The sequence below is a fragment of the Lygodium microphyllum genome, chromosome 23 (assembly GCF_053477565.2).
Source record: "Lygodium microphyllum isolate KBCC chromosome 23, Lygodium_microphyllum_v1.1.10, whole genome shotgun sequence".
NCBI lineage: Eukaryota > Viridiplantae > Streptophyta > Polypodiopsida > Schizaeales > Lygodiaceae > Lygodium > Lygodium microphyllum.
In genome coordinates this window covers 106,067,718-106,084,896 of record NC_141157.1, presented here as the reverse complement: position 1 = coordinate 106,084,896, position 17,179 = coordinate 106,067,718, and the positions used below count along the sequence as shown (strand labels likewise).

Here is a 17,179-nt window from a genome sequence, read left to right as displayed (position 1 = left end):
AAGAATATAAATACCACTAATAATACCCTAATAGAAATAAGGACCATGTTCAAGCTAAGAAATCAAATCAACCCCCACATAGGGTAACTACATCCAATAGATATCAAGCGAGCATGTACAGTTCCACTATCTCACTATAATAAGCTCAAGCTCAAGTGCATAAATCAAATGCTCTATAGTACATCCAAGTGCCAATGTGGCTCAGTACATAAATCCGAATAGCTTCCATTGAAGCAAAAGTCAAATGTCAAGTGAGCAAGCAAAGCTCAAGACATCATCTAAATGACATTCAGACATCCAAGATCCATAGAGCATGCATTCGAAAGCATAAAATCCAATATGTATTTCAAGACCATTAATGCATAAGCCATTGAAGTGACCAAGGCATGTAACCATAGCTAAGATCAATGTAACAAAGCTCAAATCCCAATGCAAAAGCATGCCATAGCATATCGAGAAGTATACATAACAATTGAAGTAGTGGTACATCCATTGAGTATCCCATAAAGCATCAATGAGCATTAGACAAGCTTTTTACTAATAAATGGCATTCAGTTTTATTATTATAGCAATGAAATCTTTGAGAAAACAGAGCTAAATGTATTCTCAAATCAGCCCAAAATCATAACCATATCATCCTAGCACTAAAATAGCATCCCCAAAGCATCAAACACGGATTATAGAATTTATTGCTATCCAAACCAAAATAGTTATGTTCTATGTGAGATAGAGAATAGAAAACTATATAGAATCAACTTTGTGAGTGCCTATATTTGTAGCTCTCGTCACGCTCTTCGTTTCTAGCTATAGAACACCTAAATTTGATATTGTATGCAAAAGTTATGGCCCAAATACGATAGTGCTATCAAGCTGCCATAGTTGTCCATGACTTCTATAACATGCTCTATATCCACTCAAAATGGATAAAATAGCTACTTCTCAGCTTACTTAGTACTCAGTAAGGCTTATCTAAACCTTGGGAAACTCCTCAATAAGCACGAAGCATGTTGGAACAAGTCGAAAGAAGAAGAGACTCAATACATACCTTGAGACAAAGAAACAATGGCTGCCATGATACTTTGAGTTGAAGCTTTGAGTTCGGGTTGAAGCAAAGGATGAAGAAACTCCTCAAATTGTTCGCTATGATATCAATTTAAGGGAGTGAGTCCCGGAGTGGAAGCACATGAGCAGAAGCAAGAGCTATGGAGAGAGAGAGAGAGAGAGAGAGAGAGAGAGAGAGAGAGAGAGAGATGTGGAAACTCCAACAGTCACAATGTGTAGCAGCCTTCCCTTTATTCAAATGTCACTAAAAGAACAAAGAATGAAGTGACATTGATGGGTGCCTGCCGCCACCTGGAGTGTACAGATATGCGAGCACTATCAGTGTAATAATACACGGGTGGCTAGGCACATGTGCCTTTAGCCCCAACACTGAACAAGATTGATCAATCCCTACACACAACCCACAAAGTCAATGAGAGCACTAGATCAGACTGATGATGATGGAAACTACTAAGGAAGAAGGAAGATGAATGAATGATCTACCAACTGAGTGGGGGAGGCTATAAATAGCCAAAGATCCCCAAATCTGGCTAACCTAAAATCTAGGGCCAAAATTTGGCTGACTAGCATTTAATGTTGGTCTGATTAGTGCTAATAAAACGCTGAAAAAACTCAAAAAGAATCTTGAAAAGGGTGGACAATTTCTAATAGATGAGGTAGACTGATGTATACAAAAACTACCTGAGAAATGCACACAAAACCCTCAATACAAATGGCCCTATAGAAAATTCCTCAATATAAACGGCATGTTTGGTGAAGACAACCAGGATACCAATCCTACTAAGGCTATGAACTGAGAGGAGTGGAAATCCCAAGTTCGAAACATAAAGGGCATGTGAAAAGGAGCACAAAGTACCATTGAGAAACAAAGGCAAAATGCCAACACCACAAATATACATTAATACAATGTCACCAACAGTGACTAAGCCCTTAGAAGGATATAGATTATGCAACAAATCACTTCATGGAGTCATATGACTAGATGCTCCACTATCAACTAGTCATATCACCACAATGCCAAGAAAGTACCCTAGCTCTCTCAAATCTTTCATGTCAAACTTGTACTTGAGAAGACTCTTCACATACTCCACCTTTTATACATTATCACCCACAATAATCAAATCATCCACATGTAAGGTAATGACAACAATGCCCCTATCACTCTGACGGGCATAGAGTGAGTGATCTTGCATTTCTAACATGGAAACCAATGGAGACAAGATACTATGCTATATTGTCATACCACACTCTTAGTGCATGTTTCAACCCATATAAGGTTTTGTGTAGCCTATACACATAATCAAGGTGAACCGTGTTCTCATAACCCTATGGATGCTCCATGTAGACTTCTTCATGCAACTCACCATGTAAGAATGCATTCTTTACATCCATTTGATGCAAAATCTAACTAGTCACTATAAGATAACTCTTAGAGTTTCTATCTTTTCCATTAGAGTGCATGTCTCCTCATAATCAATCCCATAAATCTGTGCATAACCTTTGGCAACCAATAGACTTGCATTATTCTTGCCACACTACCATCTACATTATGTTTTATTCAGTAAATCCACTTGCAATGTATAGCTTTCTTCACCTCATGTAGTGGCACCAAATCTTAAGTCTAATTTACAACTAATGCATCCATTTCTTCATCCATGGCTTTCTCCTAATGCACATGACCAATCGCTTCCTCAAAAAAAGGGTGCTCAACAAATTTTATAACATTCACCATATACGCATAATGGCAAGCAATATAACCATCATATGTCAACCTATTTACTAGATACCTTACTCTAGCTGACCTCCGTATTTGCAAGGCACTCTATGATCCTTTTGCATCAGCTGTGGTTTTCCTTACACCAAGTGTACGAATAACTAGAATGCCAAACTCCTCATCCATACACTGATTTGAGCCATCAGACTCACAATCTACATGTGAATAGCGTGCAAAAAAATTTGGCACATAGTGACTCAACCACCTTTTATTTTTCCTTGTAAAATGCATTTCATACACTTATAGGAGTGCTATTCACATGCAACCTACCACTCCATGGTCTCTCAATAGACCTATTGGAAGAGGACACTTTTGGCCCACTCAATGTATTTGACTATGGACCCACATTTTCTACAATTGACTTTTCTTTTGCGTCATCTACAACAACTTATTTTTAAGCACCATAGGAATTGCTCATCTCATCAAACACAACATTTTTGCTCACCTATAACTTGCACATAATTAGATTATAACACATGTAACCCTTTTGCTTAAGGGAATAGCCCACAAATACGCACTTTTCAACTTTTAGATTCAACTTCTTTCTTAGCTCACCAAGAACATGTACATATGGAATGCATCTAAATATCTTAACATATGACAAATTTGATTTCTTGCCAATAAATTTCTCCTCTAATGTCACGTCATGCATTGCAATAGTGGGAGACTTGGTCATAATATACACAATTGTAGAGATAGCTTCAACACAATTATAATGAGACATATTCTTTTTAGCCCCATCAAGGCTTGTGCAATTTCTACAATGTGCCCATTCTTCCTTTCAACAACACCATTTTGTTGCAAAGTATACCTACACGTAAAATGCCTCTGAATTCTATGCTATTTAAAAATTTATTGAATTCATTGGCGAGATACTATTCCTCTCTATTTGACCTCAGGCACTTAATTTGTATACCAATTCGTTTCTCAACCAAATTTTTAAAAGCTTGAAAGTGAGAGAACACTTCACTTTTCTCCTTCACGAAGTACATCCACACCTTCCTTATATGATCATCAATAAAGGTTACATAATACTTATCTTCATCCATTGATGCAATATTTCTTGGACTCCATACATCTAAATGTACAACAGCAAGTAAATGACTACTTATATGTTTACCATGAGGGAAGGCATCCCTTGCTTGTGTTCCAAATCAGCATGCTTCATACACTATCTACATATCAACCACTTTGAACTTAGGCAAGTCTATCATAATTTCATGTGACTACATATTTTTCAAGCACTGCACATTTACATGGTCAATATGTTTATGCCAAATATCAATATCAACCACAACTCTTGCACCTTATGCAAACATACTAGCTGTTAGCTCAAATACATTTACATCCAACTAGGTAAACATCCTTCCACAGGCTTGCCTTTTGCAATCTGTTTACATTCATTCTTGAAACCTTATACAAATCAACCATTCTAATTGTACTTTACTTGCAATCCCTACTCAACCATTTGTCCAATAGAAACCAAGTTCCTTGTGATGTTCGGTGCATGCAGCACATCAACCTAACACTTAACTTTTTCATCTTGCATTGACAATGGGACACTCCTAACATGAGCAATAGGATGTGTCGTATTGTCACATGTTTCAACAAAACCTAGCAATTTAGGATTTTTCATTTCTCTAAACCATTCTCCATGAGATATCATATGGTTAGAAGCACTTAAGTTCACATACCATACATCATCAGTTGAGGCATCTGCATTTATTACATTCATGATGTGTTGCATAACAAACAACTTCTTATTATCAACTTGATTAGTGGTAGATGCATAATTGTTATGCTATCTTCTCCCATTTATGTTATCTCCATCTCTTCTCTTTTTTGGAAATTCATATAAAATATGACATTTCTAATCACAATTGTAGTATTCTCTAGTATCATAAGTTGCACTTTGTCTATCACGTCCTCTATGGCTCCCCTTTCCTTGAGACTAGCATCTACCACCTATATGTGACTACTCGTCATGTGAGTCATTAGACTACCTTTGATTTTTCCCATAATAGCCACCACCACAACCTTTGCCTCTACTTGCATTAGAGTAGAGCACATGTTCTAAACTGTTCTTGCTTTGTGACAAAGATGTAGGAGGACCCAAATTTTTCTCTTCTAATATCAATATAGATATTAGATCTGCAAAATTAAGGATGGTGTCTTTTGTGCTGATGGAGGTTCAAAACTGCTTGTACTCCTCATCCAAGCCATCCAAACATATAGCTAATATATCATTATCATCAGCCTACACTTGTATAGATCCAAGAGCTTCAATAATGCTCTCAATCTTCAATGCATAGTCTCTAAGGGACAAATTTCCACACTTGAAACTATTTAACTCAAACTTCAACTGCAACTTTCTATCTTTGGTGTTTGTGTCAAATAGTCTATGCAAGTTATTCTATGATCTTGTAGGACTTTCTATATCCTACATATGCCCAATCATAGTGTCTAAAACATTGATGGAAAGCTAGTACATAACTTTCTAATCACCCTCGTTCCATTTCTTAAATCCCTCAAACATTTTGCATCGAAACCCACAAGTCTACCTTTATCAATAACCTACTAATTCAAATAAACTATCACCCATAATGAGCTTGGTATATAAGCATACCTTGAGCAACACTTGTAATGTCTAACAATACTACCCAAATACTATCTCCCACACCCAATACGTGAAATCTATGTGTGAAATGACAAGATTTGCAAAGTTTTTGAATCTTACCAGATTCGCATACGAACAGCCTCAAACTCCCAAACAAAAGCCGAAACATGCCCAAAACACGAATTTTACCACATGAGCATAGACCAAAGGTCTATAACAATTCCATGGTGGGAGGACTTGCTTGAGCTGCTGCACCAAACACACACTGTATACACAAGAGGAAGCTCACTCAAGAACACAAGAAGAGGAATGGAGGCCAAAACGTTTTCTTGCTGATTTTTTCTTCTTCTTTCACCCACTATACAATGTACACAAAGTATAGATAAGATACAACATAAAGGAAAGTGGCCTACTAAGTCAAACAGTGCATAACCAACTACACTAATCGACTGGCGCTATGTCTTTGCCAGCTGTAGGTAGGTGTAACAAACTAAATATAATAAGTGATAAGTCAATGGCCATGTGAGTATCATAATGACCACCAATGTGCTAAGTGTAGATGTGTGGACCCATCTAGCCAGGCGGTCCATCATCAATGTCTGCACATGTTGATCTTTCCATCTCAACAACTTCAAGCTTGCAAAAAATATGGTTTATCAATTAGAGATTGTATGAGAGAGATCTCCATAGGTTTACTCCATAGTAGGGTTTCTTTGTAGGCTCCTATTATGTGCAACTCACAGCTCCTTGCTTGAGCGCCGCTATAATGCCATAAAAAGATGGGGGGGAGAGAGGGAGCTTGAGCTCTTAAAAGATGCAAAACACACACAGAGAATGCACACAAGATAGGAAGCTAAAATCCTAGTCTTTCTTCTTCTTCTTCTTCTTCTTCTTCACTATATAAGTCTACCAAAGACAAGAGAGAGTACAACGTAAATAATATACAAGTAGTCCATAGTGTGAACATACTATGTAGAAAGATGACTGGATGGATATCCTATAACTTGGGTAGGTGGACTATTGTAAAGTATCAAGAATGGCATTGTCAATGTGATGCAAGTACCAACCACGTCAATGATATGAATGTGAAAACGGTCATCTAGCTACATGAGTGTCAACTTGTGTTGACATTGATATCTCAACAGAAAAGAGAGGTCTATATAACTTATATTTACATGGACCACACCCTTGACAAATCTAAGGTTTAAAAAATGTTAGAACTTGTGAGTCCATTATCAACGATGACTCTACTTAGAGACTAGAGCTAGACCTCGCTAATATTCGAGATGCCTTTCTATTTCCTTTTCTTAGAGCCAATGAGGATTTGCCATAAAATTTACAAGTATAAAACGTATAACTTTTAAAAATGAGAGGCTATGGTCTTATGTCCAAGACGGCCTTATAAGTGTGCTAAGGTGTTAATACCCATAGAGATGGCTTTGTATGCAATGTAAGGGATGGGTTGTTACTTAATGTAGTTTTGTACCTAGACATTTGAATTATTAACAAGTTCTCACTCGCTTATGTTAGTTGAAGAGCTCCTAAGGTTCCAATTCATCCATTCATCATTAAATCAATACAAGTAATTTAGGAATTCATTATAGAGCTATTACAAGTTAATGCAAATGATATACCTAATCTAGGTGTCGATTTGTGGAGAAATTAAGAGTTTATCTCAACTTGAAGCCTGAAATGGTTGTAGAAGTTATTGCAATCAACCACAGGTGAGAAGTCAAAAGACTGTGTAAAATCTGAATAGGGATGATTGCATTGCTATGATGGCTCTTGCTTCTATCAAGATTTAAAAAATGATTATGTCGAAAACAATGGCTTATGCACAGAAAAGAAGCACTACTATTAGAGTTATTACCTAAGGTATACATGTTGTCGGGGCTTTTATTAAATGTAGTAATTATCTCTTAGAGGTTGATGTATTGGTTGGTGGATGGCTTCATATTCTATTGAGAAAATCAAATCTCTAAGATTTTTATGGCCAAGGGGATAGGCTATTGCACAAAAGTCAAGGATTTTAAAACAAAGGTTTTTAAAGATCTCTAAAAATTCATTGAAGAAATTCCCCAAAATCTATTTTGACAATCATCAAGGAAAAACACAATTATATATCATAAAGGTAAGGTAAAGGATTTAATCAACCCTATCATTGAGGTGTTGCTTATATTAGGCTTTGTGTTGTTGGAGATATTGAGATTGGCGTATAATGGTTGACACTATACGTTGTCAATTGGTTGAGTAAGATACAAATGGATGTCCCTTTTTTAATGAATAGTTTGAAAGAGTTCAACTAAAGCATGAAAGAATTCATAACAAGTGAGCATTGATCATACCACACCATTCCTTCTCTGCTCTTGTTTAATCATAAGTTGCATGCCAATGCTTGGATCCCTAATGGCTACATGTCTGTGAGGATTCTCCACCATATCAACTTCTTCACTATCTTTTGAGAATGTTACTAGAGTATGGTTGTCATGCTCACATTCCAAGAAGTTATTGATTGGTGGTTGCCACTACTATGCAATGGTTATCATGTAAAACATTACAACAAGCAAGGTGGTGATGATTGCCATTACATATCATGTTTCTCTTATGGAAGGATTACTTGAAGAGTTAGAACAACATGCATATTGTGTGCTTTTTAAGGAAGGAATACTTAATATGATGTGAGTTCTCGAGATCCTAAGACTTGTGTAATATACAACATGCAATATATTGCATCACTGATGCGGGGGGGGGGGGTTTAGAACAAGAGGATGAGATTAGTTGCATCCATAATAGACCAAATCTTTAGTTGACTGCACCTAACTAGTTTAATTTTGAAATTAATCGTGAAAAAATGAACAATCAAAGAGTGAAAATAATGTTTGTGAGGGTGTTTTTCTTTCTTGGCATGTTGGGCATTACTATAAGAAAGTTGAGATTGTATGGTGCAAGTTTAATAATACTCCTTGGTTGGTTTTCATCAGTGATGTAGTTGGTTTCACCTTTTGTGTACTTGATTGTGAAGGTATAATCTTCTAAGGCTAAAATCTAGCGCAGTAAACGACTTGGGGGGTGTTGCTTATGCAAGAGGGGAATGATGGGTTGATGGTCAGTTTCGACTACGACATGTGAGCCATGCAAGTATGGGTGGAATTTAGCAAATGCCTAGACCACAACTAGGAGTTCCTTCTCTTTGGTCAACTAACTCTGTTCAGTAGAGGTAAGAGATTGGCTAATGATGGAAATTGGGCGCCAAAAACCAGTTTTGTGCATCTGTAAGAAGACGGTTTGAGCTTCTCAAAGATTTGCTGACATATAGAAGTCCACTAATACCTGACCCCTGGACGGGAAGAAGAAGATAAGAAGGGAGATGAAGAAGGAAGTGACGAGTCACCGTCACAATCCCCACCTCACATAGAAGAACATCACAGGTCTTCAAATGAAATAGAGACTAACAAAGACGAAGAGGGAGAGTCCCAGGGCAGCCCACAGAGGTACACAGAACAAAGAACGAAAGCCCTGCATGGAAAGAGGGAAGAAGAGCGCAAGAAAAAAGAAAAGGAAGATCTGGAGAGGGCTCGAAGGGAGTCGCTCAGGGATGAGGAGGAGAGAAAAGAGGAGCAAGAGGAGGCAAGATGAGCTGAGATGGAATCAAAGAAGGCAAAGGAGGAGAGAAAGAAGACTAAAGAGGAGTTGAGAAGAAAGGAAGAGGAAGAATTAGCACTGGCCACCCATCGCTCCATTGAGGAGCAGCACAAAAGAGATAAGGAGGGCACAAAGAGCCCATGCAGAACAAAAGCACCTGGTCCTAGTACCAGTGTATTGGAAATCACACCCCCGCCCCCAGCAGAAGGAAAAGGCAAAGAACCAATGGCGCCAATTCCCCCTCTCTTTGTACCTACCACACCAGCCACTCTCATCATGACAACGCCCACTACCACCGCCACCCAAGGCTCCACTCCCAAGGTCGATCTCAGCAATGTCTTGGACTGGGTGCAGTTTTTGGTTGATAAGAAAATGGGCCAAGGAGGAGGAGAGGTCACGCCCTCTGCACCTAGAACTAAGAGACCTATATCTCTGCTGATGCAGAGTCGCAAAGGGACCCAAAGAGACAAAAAACAGAAACTTCCACCACTTCCGTCCCCACAACAAGCATGCCAGCACAAGAATATGATGAATACGTGAAGCAGCTACTAGCTCAGCTGGAAAAGGTGAAGGAAGAGAAGAAAGTAGCAGCTTGCTAAGCTGGAAGCTGAGAAAGAGGCTAGATCTGCCTTCCAACTGGAAACAACGAGGCAACTAGCTGCAGCTCAGAGAGAACTACATGAGCTGAAAGGGCAGCTCTAGGAAAAGGAGGATGCGGAAGCCGAGTATGAGACCCCAAGGCCAGTGAAGACGCCGAGGTCATGGCATCTTTAAGACAGCGAAATCATGAACTTGTAGGATTTTGCGAGGATGTGCAGGCCCAGGGGGAGAAGATCCAGAAGGCTGCGAATGACATGGAAGTGGTACGAGAAGAGAGAGCTCATAGGTATGAGCAAGAGATAGAAAAGTTAAAACAGGAGCTGAGTGCAGAACAGGATAAAGAGGTACAGCTGAAGAAGGGCATGCAAGACCAAGAGCAGTGACTGATAGTGCTGGCTCAAAGGCAAGGCGAGAGTCTGGAGGATATGAGAAAGAGGGCCGAGGAGTGGGCTATTCACAATGAAAGGTGGGTGAAGACTCTCGCCCAACGCCTAGGACAGCTGGAGAAAGATAAATTGATGGTGGAAAATAGGGCAGGTGCCATCTCCATGAGCTTCAATGCTCAACAACGTGCTTTCATGACCACCCTGTTGGATGTAACAGTGCCAGAAGACAATGAGCCCGTGGAAACAGCCGGCAAGAAACTAGGCATGGCACGCAGAGCACTAAAAGCAGGACTACAGCTGCCGACTCGAATGACAAGAGCCAGCCCAAGCCTAGAAGAACAACGTAATTCACTACTAGAGGCAGGGCTATCTTCCCAGGAGATAGACTCATTGGGCTTCACAGCAGAGGCAGTGCAGCAAGAGCAATGGAAAGAAGGGGATGAGACCGACTTCAATTTCGAAATGGGGTCTCAAGAGGAGGAGTTGTTCCATCCACTCCCTTCACCACCACTAGAAGACCAGCTGCCCCCACTGACCCATCCGCAGAGAGAGCATCCGCTTAAGAAGAAAGGCAGAGGAAGCTTATTGAAGAGATCAGGGCTAGACAGAGGGCTCGGCCAGTGATAGCAGCCACAGTGCCAATTCCGCCTACCCTAGAAGAGTGCCCTACGTGCTTCCAAGTAGACATCACTACCTTGGAGCAATAGGAGCTGAATAGACAACCCTATGACTTCACTTTCAGCTTCCCCACAAACTTAAGAAGAGTTTTACCCATTAAAGTGGTGGACGAAGTCATAAGTGTCGCTGGAAGGCTAAGAGACAGGTGGTTGCTGGAAAGAGAGTAGCATCCGACTACATGGAGCAATGTAGATAGCGAATACTGGCTGAACAAGGTATTCAGACCACCAAGATCTGTGCCAAGATTCGAAAGCCAGCCTTTGTGGAGGAGAAGGCTATGTTTGATGAATATGGACACTTGTATGACCTTTTGCAACGCATTCCCCTCCGAGCGTAATGATCCCACTCACATGTCGTACCCTCGGAGGATTGGAGTCGATTTTGACCCAAGTGCCCATGGAAGGTATGATTTCCCAATCATCTACAATCCTAATTGTACAAATTACGAGGATGCTCTTACCTTTACCCCTAGCGATCTATATAATGCCATTGTACACTTCCTAGACACATTCTCCTCTTGCCCTGACCTGGCATTTATCACCACTTGTAATTACCTTCGCCTACTTAGAATTCTCCTTAGGATAGATCCCACTCCGCAAGAGCACAACTTACCCCCTCTCTTCTTCGATCCTAACATGATTGATAGCTGTGCCATGGCCCGTCTCATGATGCGAGCCACGCTCCTATCCTCGTTTTGCCTAGCCCTTTTAGAGGATATGAGCGACAGCTGATTTTCGACTTGTAATCATCCCTTCCTCTCCACCACCACACTCCAAACCCACCTCAATCTATGTAGGTATCTGCAAAGCCGACCCTTCCTTAATAGATCCCGCAAACCCCAACCTCCTTCCCAACGTGATCAGAGTGAGCAACAGTAGCCATATCCTCCTATGTAACTTCTTCCCTTATTAACAAATTTTTTATTAAAAAAAGAGAAGAAAATAAAAGAAAAGCAAAGAACGTACAAAAAGAGAAAAGCTAAGAAAGAAAGGCAAAGAAGAAAGCATCACAACACAAGCACTCACTTCTAGAAGCACTCAATCACCACATTAGCACTATCACTGCACCTAGGGGTTCTCAAGTTAGGTGTGCCCGGTGGCTTCGGTCGCGGCTGGCTCTGCTCCTAATCCCCTAGCCCCTTTTGCTCCCCCACTTCACCCTTAGGGCACATCAAGGGCAGGACATACCTAGGGAGGTAACACTCGCCCTGTCACCCTAAGCCACTTGCACCGAACCTCCCTTGGCACAAATGGGGTCCTCAAGTGTGGGACATCACCTAGGCTTGCCTGCAGTTAGACCCACCTTCCCATTCCACTAGCACAAGCACAGCACACTAACACGGTATGGTAGACACTCCCCTTAGGCAGAGCACAGCACCTTCTCCTGTCAGGCATCACAGAAAGCAATAAACCACCAACTTTAGAGGCCTCGTCAACCACTCGCTATCCATTTAACTTCTTCGACAACCATCATTCCTCAGTTTCCATGAGCACCTGAATCTCCACGTGGCCCTCCCCTTTACATCATCATTTGTCCAACTGCCTACCACTCTACAACAACACAGAAGTGCCCTGGGACTGGCACCCGTCTAGGAGGGGGGTAATGTTAACCCCGAGTCAAGATGGTGAAAAATGAAGGAAAAAGCAGAAAAAGCACGGAAAAAGAGCAAAGACACGCAGGCGACCGCTAAAGCTAAGCCGGGACAAAAAGCGCAATTTTAAATGAAAGGCGCCTCAAAAACTTAGAAAACTCTTGTAAAAGAGCACCAGGCTCCCTCCTGTGCTAATTGTAAAATATTAGACGGGTGTAGGCTAAAGGCATAATGCTAGAAGAGTAAAATGGAAAAATGACCTTGCCACAATGGCCAGTCATATAAAAAAGGGGATGGGTGCCCATGGGATTTTAGGGCTTGTATATAAAGTTCAAAAAAATGAATGGAAGTTCATTCTTTGGTGTGTGGCTAACAAGAGCTCTTATCTTCTTCTCTTCCTTCTTGCTTGTGTGTGCTCTTGAGAGAGGGAGTGTGAGAGTGTGAGGGAGTGAGTGTGTGGGAGTGAGGGATCAAGAGGGTGAAGCTCTTCACCATCTCCTCTTCTCTTCTTCTCTTCTCTTCTCTTCTCTTTTCTCGCGCGCGCGGCTATGGAGGATGGAGCTTGGCGATGGAGGAGGCTTGAGGATGCTTGAGTTTGCATCAAGAATCGTGGAGCTACCAAGGTGTGTGAGGGAGGAGGCTACTCACATTGACATCAAGGTAAGCTCACTACACTCGTAGGATCGACGGCGCGTCGGCTAGGTGATAGATAGCCATTAGAGCTCGCTTGAAACGCTTGAAGTAATAAGCGGTCCGTGGGTCTTGGCGGTTGAGCATGAGCTCCCTCTACGATCAACTAGATATTAATTGGCTGATTATTTGTCAAATGTCAATTTTTTATTAATTAGTATAGTAACTAGTATAATTATTATTTTTATTAGTGATTTAGATTTAGTTGATTAAGTATACAATAAACTTCAAGGTTCAATTAAGTGTTAGAGTAATCAATTAATGAATGAGTTTTTGTTTTCTTGTGTGTGTGTGTGTGTGTGTGTGTGTGTGTGTGTGTGTGTGTGTAAGCCCAGTATTATAACTTATTCTTGACCTTACATGTTCTTGACCTGCTTGTAATAGATTAGTTATAAATGGAAAGAGCCTTAGAACTAGAGGCAAGTTGTGCCAGGGTAGTGTACTCTACATTGGTGGAGATGCCAAGGTATCAGAAAATTTTCTTGCCTTATTCCCAAGTCCTTTCTTGCACAATCTCTGTCATTCGCCTTGCTCAACTTCTGTCATCCATAAGCATCATGAGCCACCCCTTGTCCCCATGTCCCCAACCTAGCTCACCACATTGCAATCGACACCATTGGAACACATGTTTCAAGCTATGTCCAACCTTATGCTTGAAGTGAACCACACAAACCTGAATTTACTTAGCTATATCACAACACATTCACACAAAATAGACCCTAAAATCTACCCAAAGCCTTTGTCAGGTCTCCCTATAGAAGATGTTTTATCATGGCTAGACCATTTTGATAATGTTGCAGGTTACCATCAATGGTTAGATGATAGAGCAATGGAACCTTGCACAATTTTTGAAGGGGTAGTGGCAACCTAATTCATGCAACAACCAGTTGAAGTCAAGGGAGATTGCAATCTTCTTAAAGCATTGCTCATATAAAATTTCACTCATCAAAACATCACACAGACGGCCCTACAACAACTTAAAATACTTCATCAGCAACAACACGAACCAATAGCTCAGTTTGTTGTCAAACTATAACAACTTTTACTACGTGTGGATGCCAAGATGTCTGAAGAGACGAAACTTTTCTTTCTCTAGCCTCATCTCAGGCATGACATCTCTTGCTAGGTGCGTGATCAAGGTCCCACAACTTTTCATGCTGCCATCCAGATGGCACAACGTATTGAAGGAACTAATGAGCAAGACACAAGTTAGGTATTTCCCTCGCCTATTCATCAACCCATCTCTGTTGATCAACCCCCTACACCTATGGACATTGACATCCAGAATCTCCAATACAATCACCAACTGCCTTTACCATATAGAGATTCTCAAGGAAGACCAAAGTGTTTTTATTGTAGCCTCTCATATTAGTCTTCCTGTAAGCCACTCTATTCACACTAGTCACTCAGCCCCCATTAAGATGGCCTCATGAGGACGCTCCCCTACCACTAATCAATAGGCCATCCAAGAGATGCTTGCGAAAGGAGTGATTACTCCTTCCAATAGTGAATGGGCATCAGAACCCCATTTAGTGCGCAAAGATGATGGTTCTTGCAAATTTTGCATTGATTTCAAGCTGCTTTTAACAAGATCACTATCCACTATCTCTACCCTTTACCTTGAGTTGATGACCTTTTGGATCAGTTAGGCAAGTCACGTTACTTCACTTCCTTAGATTTAACATCTGGATACTGGCGAATTCCCCTTGACCCGACTAATGCCTACAAGACTGCTTTTCAGACACCCACCAGACTCTACAAGTTTACTCGAATGCCTTTTGGGCTATCAGATGCAAGAAGCACGTTTCAACATACAGCAAACACAATTTTTTCAGACTTGATCCAGCAAGTATTAAAATGACTAATCGCTTGAACATCAAAATTAGCATAAACACTTTATGTTATCTATTTTTATTACACAACAGACATATTTACAAAACGTCACAGATGTCTCGATGTATTAAGATGTATATACCAATTCAGATTAATATAATTGACAACTTCAGCATACACTGAATAACAACGATCTCTGTTTGTTATTACTGCAACCAACTTCCTACATGGTATCTCGCCTGCACTAAGGAGCCACTTGACGCCATAGCTCTCCACGTAGCATGCTTGCCTCCTGACCTCTGATCCGGATAGTCGTTGCGATGGCCCAAGCCGTTGCTGCATCTAGAACCTACAAAGTTGACAAACTGACCGACACCAACTATTAGCCATGGAAGATGACAATTGAATTACTGATGCAGAAGATTAACATGCTTACCATTGTGGATGGTACTATTCCAATGCCGGATCCCACTGACCCGGTGACACGCAAGTTGTGATCGATTGGAAAGTGAAAGATCTCACAACGTGTCTCGAACTGTTTCTACACATGGACGATAAACAAAAATAGGCTGTAAGAACTTTGAATACTTCATCTGCGATATGGAAACAAATACGAGAAACTTATCAACATACTGATGTTTCATCACAAGTATCTAATCTTTAAAAATTGATGAAAATTAATATGACTGATTCTGATGATGTTTCTAAATTTTTACAAGCTTGGCGGACTGCCATGGATGATCTTACTATATCTGGTCTGATTTTACCCAATAATGTACAAGCCATTTGCTTGCTTGCCTCTTTACCTTCTTCATGGCAACCCTTCATTACTACTCAAACAAATCAGGCCAATCTCACTGTTCCTTTGTTGATCCCAACAATTCTACAAGAAGCAACCATGAGAAACTCTATGTCAACCCCATCTACATCTACTAATTATCCTCTTGCTACGTATGCAAGACCATGACCTCCTCATTCTAAACCTTATCCTTTTAATCACAACCGTGTTCCCACTAACATTAAAAAATCTTCACGACCATCCTCGATGTCAAAAAATTTCAGATTGACTAAGCCTTATTGTTGCATTTGTAACCGAACGGGACATCTCTCCCAAGATTACTGGTACAACAAAAATATCAAGAACAAAATTAGATCACGAAACAATCATATTAATTATGCTTCTGACTATGAGGGTCTTGATGACTCTAATTATGATGTCGATGAGGTCTCATACTCATCAGATGCATCTTCTACCGAAGATGCTTTTCTAGCATTCATGGCCACTCATGTTCAACTATCGGACGTCATGTCAACATGGATACTTGACATCAGAGCCACATGTCACTTGACTTCGCGAAAATATTGGCTTTGCCAGTACCGTTCCCTATCAACCCCATTTGACATTCGATTTGGAGATAATGGTATCCAAAAAGCTATTGGTGTGGGCATTGCTTACATTGAGCTATCAAATGGAAACACGGTCTCCATTGACCATGTTTACTATGTTCCACATCTTACAAAAAACCTTATCTTTGTTAGCGAAATCACAAGTCCATCTACTTTTGTAGAATTTCATCATGACCACTATGCGATTCACCATCGCCTTCCTTCGGGTCATACCTATGTGGTTACATGTCCAAAGTATAACTATCTTTACTTTCTTGGTTGTACGATCACACCTGTTCATTCTATTGCTATTGGGATTCTTCCATGATGGTTCCCTATAAGACATTTTTATGGCACTACCGACTCGGCCATCTTAGTCACACGTCTTTGCTTCATATTTTAAAATATGGACTTGCCCTAAACTTTACATTACCCTCTCATAGCCATTTATCTCTATGTGAGGGCTATATTTATAGTAAATTAACTACTTCAAAATTTCCTAAACATAGGGCTCCTACAACCAAACCATTACAAATCATCCACATTGATTTATGTGGTCCTCTACCTATGCGGTCGCTCACCCATAACGAGTATTTTCTTACCTTCATTGATGATTATACTCGGTTTACAATTCTCTCTTTCATCAAAAGCAAAACCTCTGCCACAGTTCTCCAAGTTTTTCAGGTCTATCATCGCTTAGTGGAAAATCAATTACCCTTTAAAATTCAAACTCTACAATTCGACAATGGGGGTGAATATACCTCTCGTTTATTTCGGACTTACTGTAGTACTCATGGGATTCATCAACGATTGACTGTACCCGATACTTCGCAAAAAAATGGCATTGCCGAATGATGCAATCGTACATTAATGGATGCTGCCCGCAGCATGTTGAAGGTTATCACGGGTTTATCTTCTTC

At 40.4% G+C, this 17,179-nt stretch overlaps 1 pseudogene; it reads left to right on the top strand.

Annotated features, from left to right (window-relative positions):
* Positions 1 to 13,665: 13,665 nt before the first annotated feature.
* LOC148016587 (uncharacterized) lies at positions 13,666 to 14,253 on the top strand (annotated as a pseudogene).
* The last annotated feature ends 2,926 nt before the right edge of the window (positions 14,254 to 17,179 follow it).